Genomic DNA, 10,494 nt, shown 5'->3' on the forward strand with positions numbered 1-10,494 from the left:
AGGCTGTCTTTTCAAACAGCTTACACTAAAAGGGCATTATCATTTTCACAATTTCACAGTATTATTCCAACCTCATAGTTATTAAATATATATAAAGAACAGGAAAATCACATTTTGACTGCACTGGACCTTTAATAGTTGATGCATAAACTACAGAACAGTGAATATGACAACAATTTGGGTAGCCATCAATGAGAGAGTTGACACGCCACTGACGGAGGTGACAGTTTATGACAACAATCGGAAGACATACAAATAAAGGGTTTTAGGTTTTTATTGCCATCCTACATGCTTTGCATTGCAATCATATTGCATTTTTGTGTCAGAAAAAAACAACAGTCTAATTTAAATAGTAAGAGAAAGGCTAAAAACTAAAAGTAAGACTATAAGTACCAAAATCAAACAGACATATTTTTACCCTTTAAAATCAATAAACTGCATTTTAGAGCCGATTGGGTTTGGTGAAGAGAAGAGTGAAGTGTCCTATAAAACATTGAGTCTGGACTAGAAAAGGTCAAGGCTGCATTACCAGAATAACTCAAGTGTGTGGAATGCTACAATTAGCAATAGTGTGTGATTGCAGCCCGCAATTTGGGGCATTCCTGGAGAGGAGTGACTAGCCAGCTAAACATTTACAAAAACCCGGGGGAAGGAGAGCATGAGGGGTGCGTTGCTAAGGCTGACTGTCTCTCTGACGCCGGCTAACCGGCTCCCATAAAGATCATCAACGCTTCCTCTGCTCTCAATACTTTCTGAACTGCTTCAACTCCCGGGGAAATTACCATCTATCCTTCAGCTCCCATCCTGACCGACACTTTTACAATTGTTTTTGTTTATGTTTCTTGTATTTTTATTGATATTTTGTATGTTCATATACTTCAGTTTGTATTTACTGCTATATGAGTGTAATAAAAAACTTGAACTTGATTTAAGTAAAGCTCTATAAGGACCTGGCAGCCTCTAAGTCCTGTTTGGTTAGATAAGGCTGAGTGGCAATCATATTGGAATGCGTCAGGCCACTGTGTGTGATTCATATCAAAACAAATAAATGTCCCTAAGTAACAGATACTAATGTTCACAACTTTCATTAAGTTTTGATGGAGTGGTGTGTTCAGTAAATATGCATGGGAGGGCAAAGTGGATGCATGTCTGTCAACTCGACTGGATAAGTTCAGTGGTGAGTTCAACAGGGTGCAGCACTGATCCATGTTGTGAAGGGGTAGCAGCCAATGAACCCAGCCCAGAGGGTTTAGCTTGACCAGCAACCTCTTGTGGCTGTTTTGTGCTATTATAGGACAGTAATAGGTACAGTACAGAGACACTGTGTCATGGGAGAGGTGGGTGTCACTGCACGTCACTCCCAAGAACAGGAGTACAATTGGGGGGTGGGGGGGTGCTGGAGATTGGTAAGAGGTGGATCCTGTCCTGGATGATGCAGTTGCCTGATGATGGTCCACTTGACTGGGACAACCTGGCAATCATGGAGGGTCCTTCAACTACACCGGTACCACAGGAATGAATAAATATATAGAGGGGGGGTAGACAGCGAGAGTGAGAGAGAAGACAGAAAAAGAGAGACAGAAAGAGAGAGACATCCATTTAAAAACAAAGATCACAATCCTATTATTCCACTCCATTTAATGTGTCCCTTTATAACAGTACTGTTATACCATAGAGAATAACTACTGGCTGGCCAATTATTAATCTAGCTGCACGTGCCAAAGGGGACCTGTGATGGGGACCTTGGATAGTCAGGGCTGGCACCAGACTGAATCAGTTGGACGGGCATTTGATGTCGATAGGTGGGCACGTTTTTTTCACGGGTCCGCCTATGTGTGCATGTTGCCATACTTTTTTGGCCAGACAGAATCAGATACATGGGCTACACATACTGAGAGGCGCATTGTTTCGCTTGCTCGGATGCTTTATCAGAGATTGGCGCTTCTTTCTGTCGGCGAGCAGGGAGGTATGGTAGAGCGGGTCAGGCCCCCTAAGGCCCACCCATAACGAAAGCCCTGTGGAGAGTACAGGTTCATGCTTTATCACAATAGCAGGTGCAGCTCTGAGGGTGGCTGCATGCCAATATTAAATTACCTGTAAGAAAGAATAACACAAACAGAAGGCTAAACATCTCTGTCTGACGTTAACCTCTTGAACGTTACGGCAAGATTTAGATTTTTGCCTAAATAGACTAGTAATGCTGCATAGTTCTAGAAAGTTCTGGAACTCACCTTTCTGGTAAAAAATTGTTATACATTGCTGAGGTGCACTCACTTTTGAAGACACAAGCTCAAATACACAGTACAAATATTATGAAAAAAAATATATTTTTTAAACATACAGTCCCTTCAGAAAGTGTCCATACCCCTTGACGTGTTCCACATTTTGTTGTGTTACAGCCTGAATTCAAAATGGATTAAATACATTTTTCTTCTCACCCATCTACACACAATACCCCATAATGACAAATTGAAAACATGTTTTTTATAAATGTTTATCTCATTTCCATAAGTATTCACACCCCTGAGTCTAATTCAGACTTTGTAGAAGCACCTTTGGCAGTGATTACAGCTGTGAGTCTCTAAGAGCTTTCCACACCTGGATTGTGCAACATTTACCCATTATTATTTTCAAAATTCTTCAAGCTCTGTCAAATTGATTGTTGATCCTTGCTAGACAACCATTGTCATGTCTTGCCAGAGATGTTCAAGTAGATTTAAGTCAAAACTGTAACTCGGCCACTCAGGAACATTCAATGTCGTCTTGGTAAGCAACTCCAGTGTAGATTTGGCCTTGTGCTTTATTGGATTTCAGGACAAAAAGATAATAAGTATTACTTTAGTGCCTTGTTGCAAGCAGGATGCATGTTTTGGAATATTTTTATTCTGTACAGGCTTCCTTCTTTTCACTCTGTCAATTAGGTTACTATTGTGGAGTAACTAAAATGTTGTTGATCCATCATCAGTTTTCTCCTATCACAGCCACTAAACTCTGTAACTGTTTTAAAGTCAACATTGGCCTCATGGTGAAATCCCTGAGCGGTTTCCTTCCTCTCCGGCAACTGAGTTAGGAAGGACGCCTGTATCTTTGTAGTGACTGGGTGTATTGATACACCATCCAAAGTGTAATTAATAACATGCTCAAAGGGATATTTAATGTCTGCTTTTTAAATGTTTTACCCATCTACCAATAGGTGCCCCTCTTTGCGAGGCATTGGAAAACCTCCCTGGACTCTGTGGTTGAATCTGTGTTTGAAATTCACTGCTCGCCTGAGGGACCTTACAGATAATTGTATGTGTGGGGTACAGAGATGAGGTAGTCATTAAAAAATCATGTTAAAAACTATTATTACACACAGAGTGAGTCTATGCAACTTATTATGTGACTTGGCAAGCACATTTTTACTCCTGAACTTATTTAGACTTGCCATAACAAAGGGGTTGAATACTTATTGACTGGCATTTCAGCTTTTCAGTTTTAATTCATTTGTAAAACAAATTTAAAAAACATAATTCCACTTTGACATTATGGGGTATTGTGCATAGGCCACTGACAGAAAAATCTCAATTTAATCAATTTTAAATGCAGGCTGTAACACACAAAATGTAGAAAAGGTCAAGGGGTGTGAATACTTTCTGAAGGCACTGTATATGATTTTTTTCCTATTCAACAAAAGCGGGGCAATAGGGCTTGAAATGACTGAAACACTTTCTAAATATAGTAACTATCAAATTATAAATGACTTACTATAACATTTGACCTGTTTTATAACTGTAAAATAAATATGATCATATTTAGTGACAGTACAAATTTGGCACCATTTCATATAACTGACAGAGCATTTTATGCAAAGCCTCCTCTGAGCGACGCAGAGACACCATTCGAATGTCTGCTGACTCGATAAAACTTCAGCTTCAGAAAGTGGTTGTGTTTCAATTCTACGAAATTATTACAAGTATTTCTTCATGTTGAGAGCTCTAAATCCGGCTGAGAATATCACAGCGATCCCCAAAATCCCCCACCTCCAAGCCCCCCTCCATAAACCCACAAGCACGCACACACACACACACACACTCACCCAAACCCCCACCCCGCCCAACAGATACCTCGCCAAACAGCTTTGTGGGAATGTTGCACAACACAAGTGCCACCACACACAGTGGAGTACCGGTCTAAGATTTCAGTTCAGCAGCATTCTTTTGACTCCCCCAGTTTCAGTGATTACTGATGTTGAGAAGCTGCCAACCTGCCAGCAACCTGCCAGATAGGCGGGGTGGATGGCATGTCTCAGGGGTAATGTGTGGGACAAGGTAGTACATAAGCCTGGGATCATAAATAATCAGATGACAGACAACAAAAACAAAGCTCAGAACTATAGTTAATGTGATTCGATCAGGATTAAGGAATTAAGGAGTGTGTTGACTCCAATATTTATATATGTTTACTTTAATCCATCATAACAATAAGGTACCATATGACACGGTTGAAATCCACAATATAAAGAATGCAAAACCTACACACAGCCATCCATTGTCCATTGTTGTACCAGACTCATATGCATTACATCACCTAGCTCCGGTATAAACACGCCAACGCATCCGATACTATGACTATGGCATAATTCAGACTTTGTAACCATTTTGACCCATCCCTGGCCTTTCTTTATAAACATCCATCAGCTATCCATCAGTGAGATATTTGGAGTGTTTGGCACATTGACTTGGATTAGGCCCTGGCTTAGTCAGTGTTTACAATGACTGAGTCAGTCGAACACTCTACCAAGCAAAACAGTTCACGTTTGATGTTGTACATTGTCTCCAAGGAACAGTGTGTCTCGGGCTTGTTGACAGTAGAGCTATTAGTTCTGGTTTCAGATGACTGTAGGAAATCACAGTTGCTGCTGACCTGACCTGGTTCACTGTGGTAAAAAGTGTACTGCTGTTTGCGGCCAATGTTCTATACCAACTGATTCAGCTGATCACCAATACTTTGATTAGCTGAATCAGGGGTATTACTGCTGGGCTGAAATAAAAGCTCTCCAGGACTAGGAGAGAAGAACACAAGCCTACAGTCCCGTGTAGCTCAGTTGGTAGAACATGGCGTTTGCAACGCCAGGTTTGTGGGTTCGTTTCCCACGAAAAAAATAAAAATAAAATGTATGCACTCACTAACTGTAAGTCGCTCTGGATAAGAGCGTCTGCTATATGACTAAAATGTAAAAAAATGTACAGTAGAACTCGAGCTGAACTATTAACCTGCCCAGTGCAGTAGCTGTGACAACTGTCTCACAAAGCAGTGGTAATATTCTAGAGATTAGTGTCAGTCTGGTAAGCTGACAGATCAGACGGGTGAATAAACATTTAATGTTCATGTCAAAATGATTTTGGATGTCTCAGAGTCAATGGAGTGTTCTAATGTGGCCTGGCTTTGGCAGGTTTCCCCTACCATATGAGCACAAGTCCCAACTACAATCACCCCATTAGCCCTTTGTGGTTTGTTTCTAGTAAGTCTGTAGTTGACATGCCAAGACTGGTTGGCATGGCAGGTGAAAGTTGTGTATTGTTGTTGGCACATTATTTACACTCCCACTGTGACTCATGTTGTGAAGTTGAAGTGCCGGTTTCCTCTGTGTGTGTGTGGTGCCGTTACTGTTGGAGGTACTCTACCTGTGGTTATAGTAGAAGGAGAGCAGGCCCACACCTCAGCAGACACAGAGTTATCCTGGAATACCACACTCTCACCTGGGGAAGATGGAGTGACTGAGGAAAAGGAGGAGAGGAAGAAAGGAGGAGGAGGAAGGGGATGATGAGTAGTGGGTGTGTGTAGAGAGGTATAGTATAGTTGTATAAAAAATGGACAATATGATAGATGATAATTGAGAAGGAAAGGAGAGAGGAGAGAAGGAGTGAGGGAGTAGAGAAAATGAGGTGTGGGTGGAAAGAGGTGGAGAAAAAAAAAATTACATACAGAAGTTCTAGTGAATCTATTAAAATAGCCCCAAGCTTATGATCAGGCATGCAGAAGGAACAAATCAATTATGATCAGGCATGCGGAAGGAACAAATCAATTGTGATCCATTTTCCTCCAGCACTTCCTTGAAATAATGCCTCCTTACATTCTTCTCTACCCCTCATCTTTCACAGCGCCCTAACTGTGTCATAGGTATTGATGCATTATGGTTCCCCTTGGCTAGCTAGGTACAGAGACTAGAGTTGAATAGGGCCTTGATCCATCTGAGTCATTGTGGTATACTTAACAGGTGTTGGAGATAATGCCACCATTGTGCTTCTATGTACACTGTCGTATCGGTTAAAGTAATTTAAAAAGAAAAATGTTTTATTGCCATTTGTGCTCAAAACAGGTTTTTCATCCCAGTCTCTATTGGAGCAGGTTTCATTCAATCCATCTTCCTTAAAAGTAGAGAGGGGTTTCAATACCTTGAGGTCTTTCACCAGCTCTATGAAGACACTCTGTCCGTTGCTCTTTATGCTTATTGTATCCCTCGCTTTACCTTAAAGCCCGAAATGTGTGGTAATGGTGATCAACTGTATTTTCACTTCTTTAGAGCGTGTGGGGAAAGAAGTTAGTTTAGAAGATTCAGAAAATATCAATTTACTAAGAAATCGCACTACTGCACTGTTGTACAAGGACTACTTAAAATATTGATGACAACAATATCATCTTTTGAGAGCAATCTTTTATTTCCCCACATCCAATGTCTAAGAATTTAGAGAAAATTCTAGCAGGTCTGCAGACTAATATTAGAATCATTCAAACTGTGTTAAGTGTAAGTGAGTGTGTAGACCTATGTGATGGTGGTGTGTTATTGAATAGTTACCCATTTCGTGGTAAAGCGACCCCTGCTTCGCTGTGACCAAATGGGATTTTCTGGGCGAGGGCACCTCGATCTTCATCAGGTCATCACAACACTGCTTCCACTGACCTGCAGAGTGAGAAGTAGACATGTCTTTGTAAAATAAATTTATTGAAATGTTACTATTATTTTCTTTGTAGCATATGTTCAGCTTCTTGGTGAAATGTACCCCTCATCCACTTCAATTTAAATACAGTTAATTTACATTATCTTTATGTGTTCTTTACCCCACACAATCCATCCCTTTTTCCAAGAAGGAAGAAGACCGAGTAGTATGGCAAGGAGATTATTTAATTTCAGTATAATGCCAATCAAGCAACATTCTCCAGACAGATTTTCATAATTAATATGCATTGGCATGGCCTTGCGCATGCATTACCCCTGTATTCCAGAAGTCAGGCCTCTCTCAGCATATTAAGACAAACCTCAACACCTGTCGCTATACGTGTGCCAGATAATTCAGTGTCTGTATTAACACTAAGTAATTTACCCTCCAACTACCTAATAGCACCGTTTCAGAAGAACAGAAGAATTTTCAGCTCCAGAATGATTGCGGTGATGGCGCAGGTAAAGTGTGTGTGGATATGTTTGTGTGCGTGTGTGTGCGTGCATTTGTGTGCATGTGCAAGCAATTTCTGGTATGTGTGTAATGCATGCCATCTCTGAGATACACAATATTCCACCAGGGCTGCTTTTTTATGATGAACATTTGTATAGATTTTTCACAGACAACAGAAAACGGATACCAACAATTAGGACACACCACCAGGTTTTTTTATATCCCTTAACTCTTCAGAACCTTTTTATTTCCCAGCCATTTCCCTGCTTCTATTGGAATGCTGCTCTGGCTTGGCTTCAGCTTCCAAACAAGGCAGAGAACAAAAATGCTACAGAAGGAATGCAGGAAGTGAAACCCAGAAAGACCTGGTCAAAATAGCATCTTGGGTTTAACAGACAATCTGTGTACATTGCATGCTTCAAGATTTCCACCATTGTTCCTGTACCCAAGAAAGCAAAGGTAACTGAACTAAATTACTATCGCCCTGTAGCACTCACTTCTGTTATCATGAAGTGCTCTGAGAGACTAGTCAAGGATCATATCACCTCAACCTCACCTGACAATCTAGACCCACTTCAATTTGTTTACCGCCCCAATAGATCTACAGATGATGCAATCGCCATCACACTGCCCTGTCCCATCTGGACAAGAGGAATACCTATGTCAGAATGCTGTTCATTGACTTTAGCTCAGCCTTCAACACCATAGTACCCTCCAAGCTCATTATTAAGCTCAGGGCCTTGGGTCTGAACCCCGCCCTGTGCAACTGGGTCCTGGACTTCCTGACGGGACGGGACGGGACCCTTGTGGGGTCCCTGTGTTGCGGATCAGCGAAGTGGAGGTGTTGTTTCCTACCTTCACCACCGGGGGATGGCCGATGAGACCAAAATGGAGCTCTTTGGCATCAACTCAACTCGCCGTATTTGGAGGAGGAGGAATACTGCCTATGACCCCAAGAACACCATCCCCACCGTCAAACATGGAGGTGGAAACAATATGCTTTGGGGGTGTTTCTGCTAAGGGCACAAAACTTCACCGCATCAAAGGGACGATGGACGGGGCCATGTACCGTCAAATCTTGGGTGATACCTCCTTCCCTCAGCCAGGGCATTGAAAATGTGTCGTGGATGGGTATTCCAGCATGACAATGACCCAAAACACACGGCCAAGGCAACAAAGGAGTGGCTCAAGAAGAAGCACATTAAGGTCCTGGAGTGGCCTAGCCAGTCTCTAGACCTTAATCCCATAGAAAATCTGTGGAGGGAGCTGAAGGTTTGAGTTGCCAAACGTCAGCCTCGAAACCTTAATGACTTGGAGAAGATCTGCAAAGAGGAGTGGGACAAAATCCCTCCTGAGATGTGTGCAAACCTGGTGGCCAACTACAAGAAACGTCTGACCTCTGTGATTGCCAACAAGGGTTTTGCCACCAAGTATTAAGTCATGTTTTGCAGAGGGGTCAAATCCTTATTTCCCTCATTAAAATGCAAATCAATTTATAACATTTTTGACATGTGTTTTTCTGGATATTTTTGTTGTTATTCTGTCTCTCACTGTTCAAATAAACCTACCATTAAAATTATAGCCTGATCATTTCTTTGTCAGTGAGCAAACGTACAAAATCAAATACTTTTTTTCCCTCACTGTATATACACTGGGGCATGGTCAGAAATTACTATAGGACCAATAGTACATGACTGGACAACATGCATGTAACTAGAGGGCATAAGAAAATAGTCCAACCTAGAATATTAATTATGGGGTCTAGAGTAGAAAGTATAGTCTCTGACATTTGGATTTAGCACTCTCCATACGTCTACTAAACCAGATGAATCACAAACGCTTCTGAGAGCATTTGAGGCTCTATGATTCGAGACTGGAGCAGTTGATGATTTATCCAATGTACCCAAAGTACAATTCAAATCTCCTGAAATAAACCCAAGTCCCTTGCAGTGTTGATTAAATAACAAAATCATATCAGACATACATTTGGGGTGGGGGGGGTGGGGGAGTCTGAGTTCAGGCTTTATACATTTAGTATAGTAATATGTTGACCAAGTATATTACCTGTAATCAAAATAAATCGTCCTTAAGGGTCTGTATCTTGGTGCTCAAATATAAATGGGACATTTTTAATTTACAAGGATGGCAGTGCATCTTTTGTTTGAACTAAAATAAGAAAAGTACACCTGGCTCACCCAGTCCCTCTTCAGCTTAGCATGTTCTGTTGAAGATAAATGGGTCTCCTATAGCATAGCATTTGAAACCCTTTCCTTTTTTAAGAATGATAGAATTGTCTTCCTCTTGACCACATGCCCACTGCCCCAAACATTCCAGGAGACTGCTTTAATTGAACTGTTTGTGTTACAGTAGTATTAAAGAATAACTTAACCCAGACTGAGTAGTGCATCACAAAAACAAAATAATGAATAAGACATTTGTGTAATCCCAAACAAAAAATTTGAAAACCCCTACTGCAGAGTCCCCAAATGAAACGACAGACCCCAAAAACGGTACCTACCCTGTTTTCTGTCACATTACTAACAGGAAGCCCACTAAGGGTTTTTAAGAAGAAAAAAAAGTTTAACTATGTCCTATGTTGAATAAAGGGGAATTAACATAGATCTATGGACGTGGATGAAAAATGAATAACCTAATCTTTTAAATTGTCCTAAGCATTAAATCGCTATTGCACTCATATGCACTTGCCCAAACACACACACACCATACAGTCACATGTAGCCTAGCCTATATAAATCAATAAAAAAATACAAATTGCAGGCCTAAAGTAAATGAATATAGCCTAGTAATTATGCCTCTTTGCCTACCTTGAGGCCCAACTAAAGGAGCAAATTAACAGGAACGTCATTGGGCTTTGGCTTATTCATTCATGAAAAAGAACCTCAGTTCTATAAATCAAAAGCTTAGTTACATTACACCATAACACTTATTAACGATTACTTTGTATACCATGGCATGGTAGACGGTTCCATCCCGAGGTAGTCATCTATATGCGGTGCATGGACTGCCCAAATAAGGCAAATAAAAGTTATGCACGTTCACG

General features: G+C 41.0%; 1 long non-coding RNA gene across 1 annotated transcript; it reads right to left on the bottom strand.

Annotated features, from left to right (window-relative positions):
- Positions 1 to 258: 258 nt before the first annotated feature.
- On the bottom strand, positions 259 to 6,937 carry LOC311118771. Its single transcript, XR_014611855.1, has 3 exons — positions 6,839 to 6,937; positions 5,667 to 5,759; positions 259 to 1,496 (listed from the first exon to the last, which is right to left on the bottom strand). It is a non-coding gene; the product is annotated as an uncharacterized lncRNA (long non-coding RNA).
- Between the last annotated feature and the right edge of the window lie 3,557 nt (positions 6,938 to 10,494).

The sequence above is a fragment of the Coregonus lavaretus genome (genome assembly GCF_964263955.1).
Source record: "Coregonus lavaretus genome assembly, contig: HAP1_SCAFFOLD_8481, whole genome shotgun sequence".
Classification (NCBI taxonomy): Eukaryota; Metazoa; Chordata; class Actinopteri; order Salmoniformes; family Salmonidae; genus Coregonus; species Coregonus lavaretus.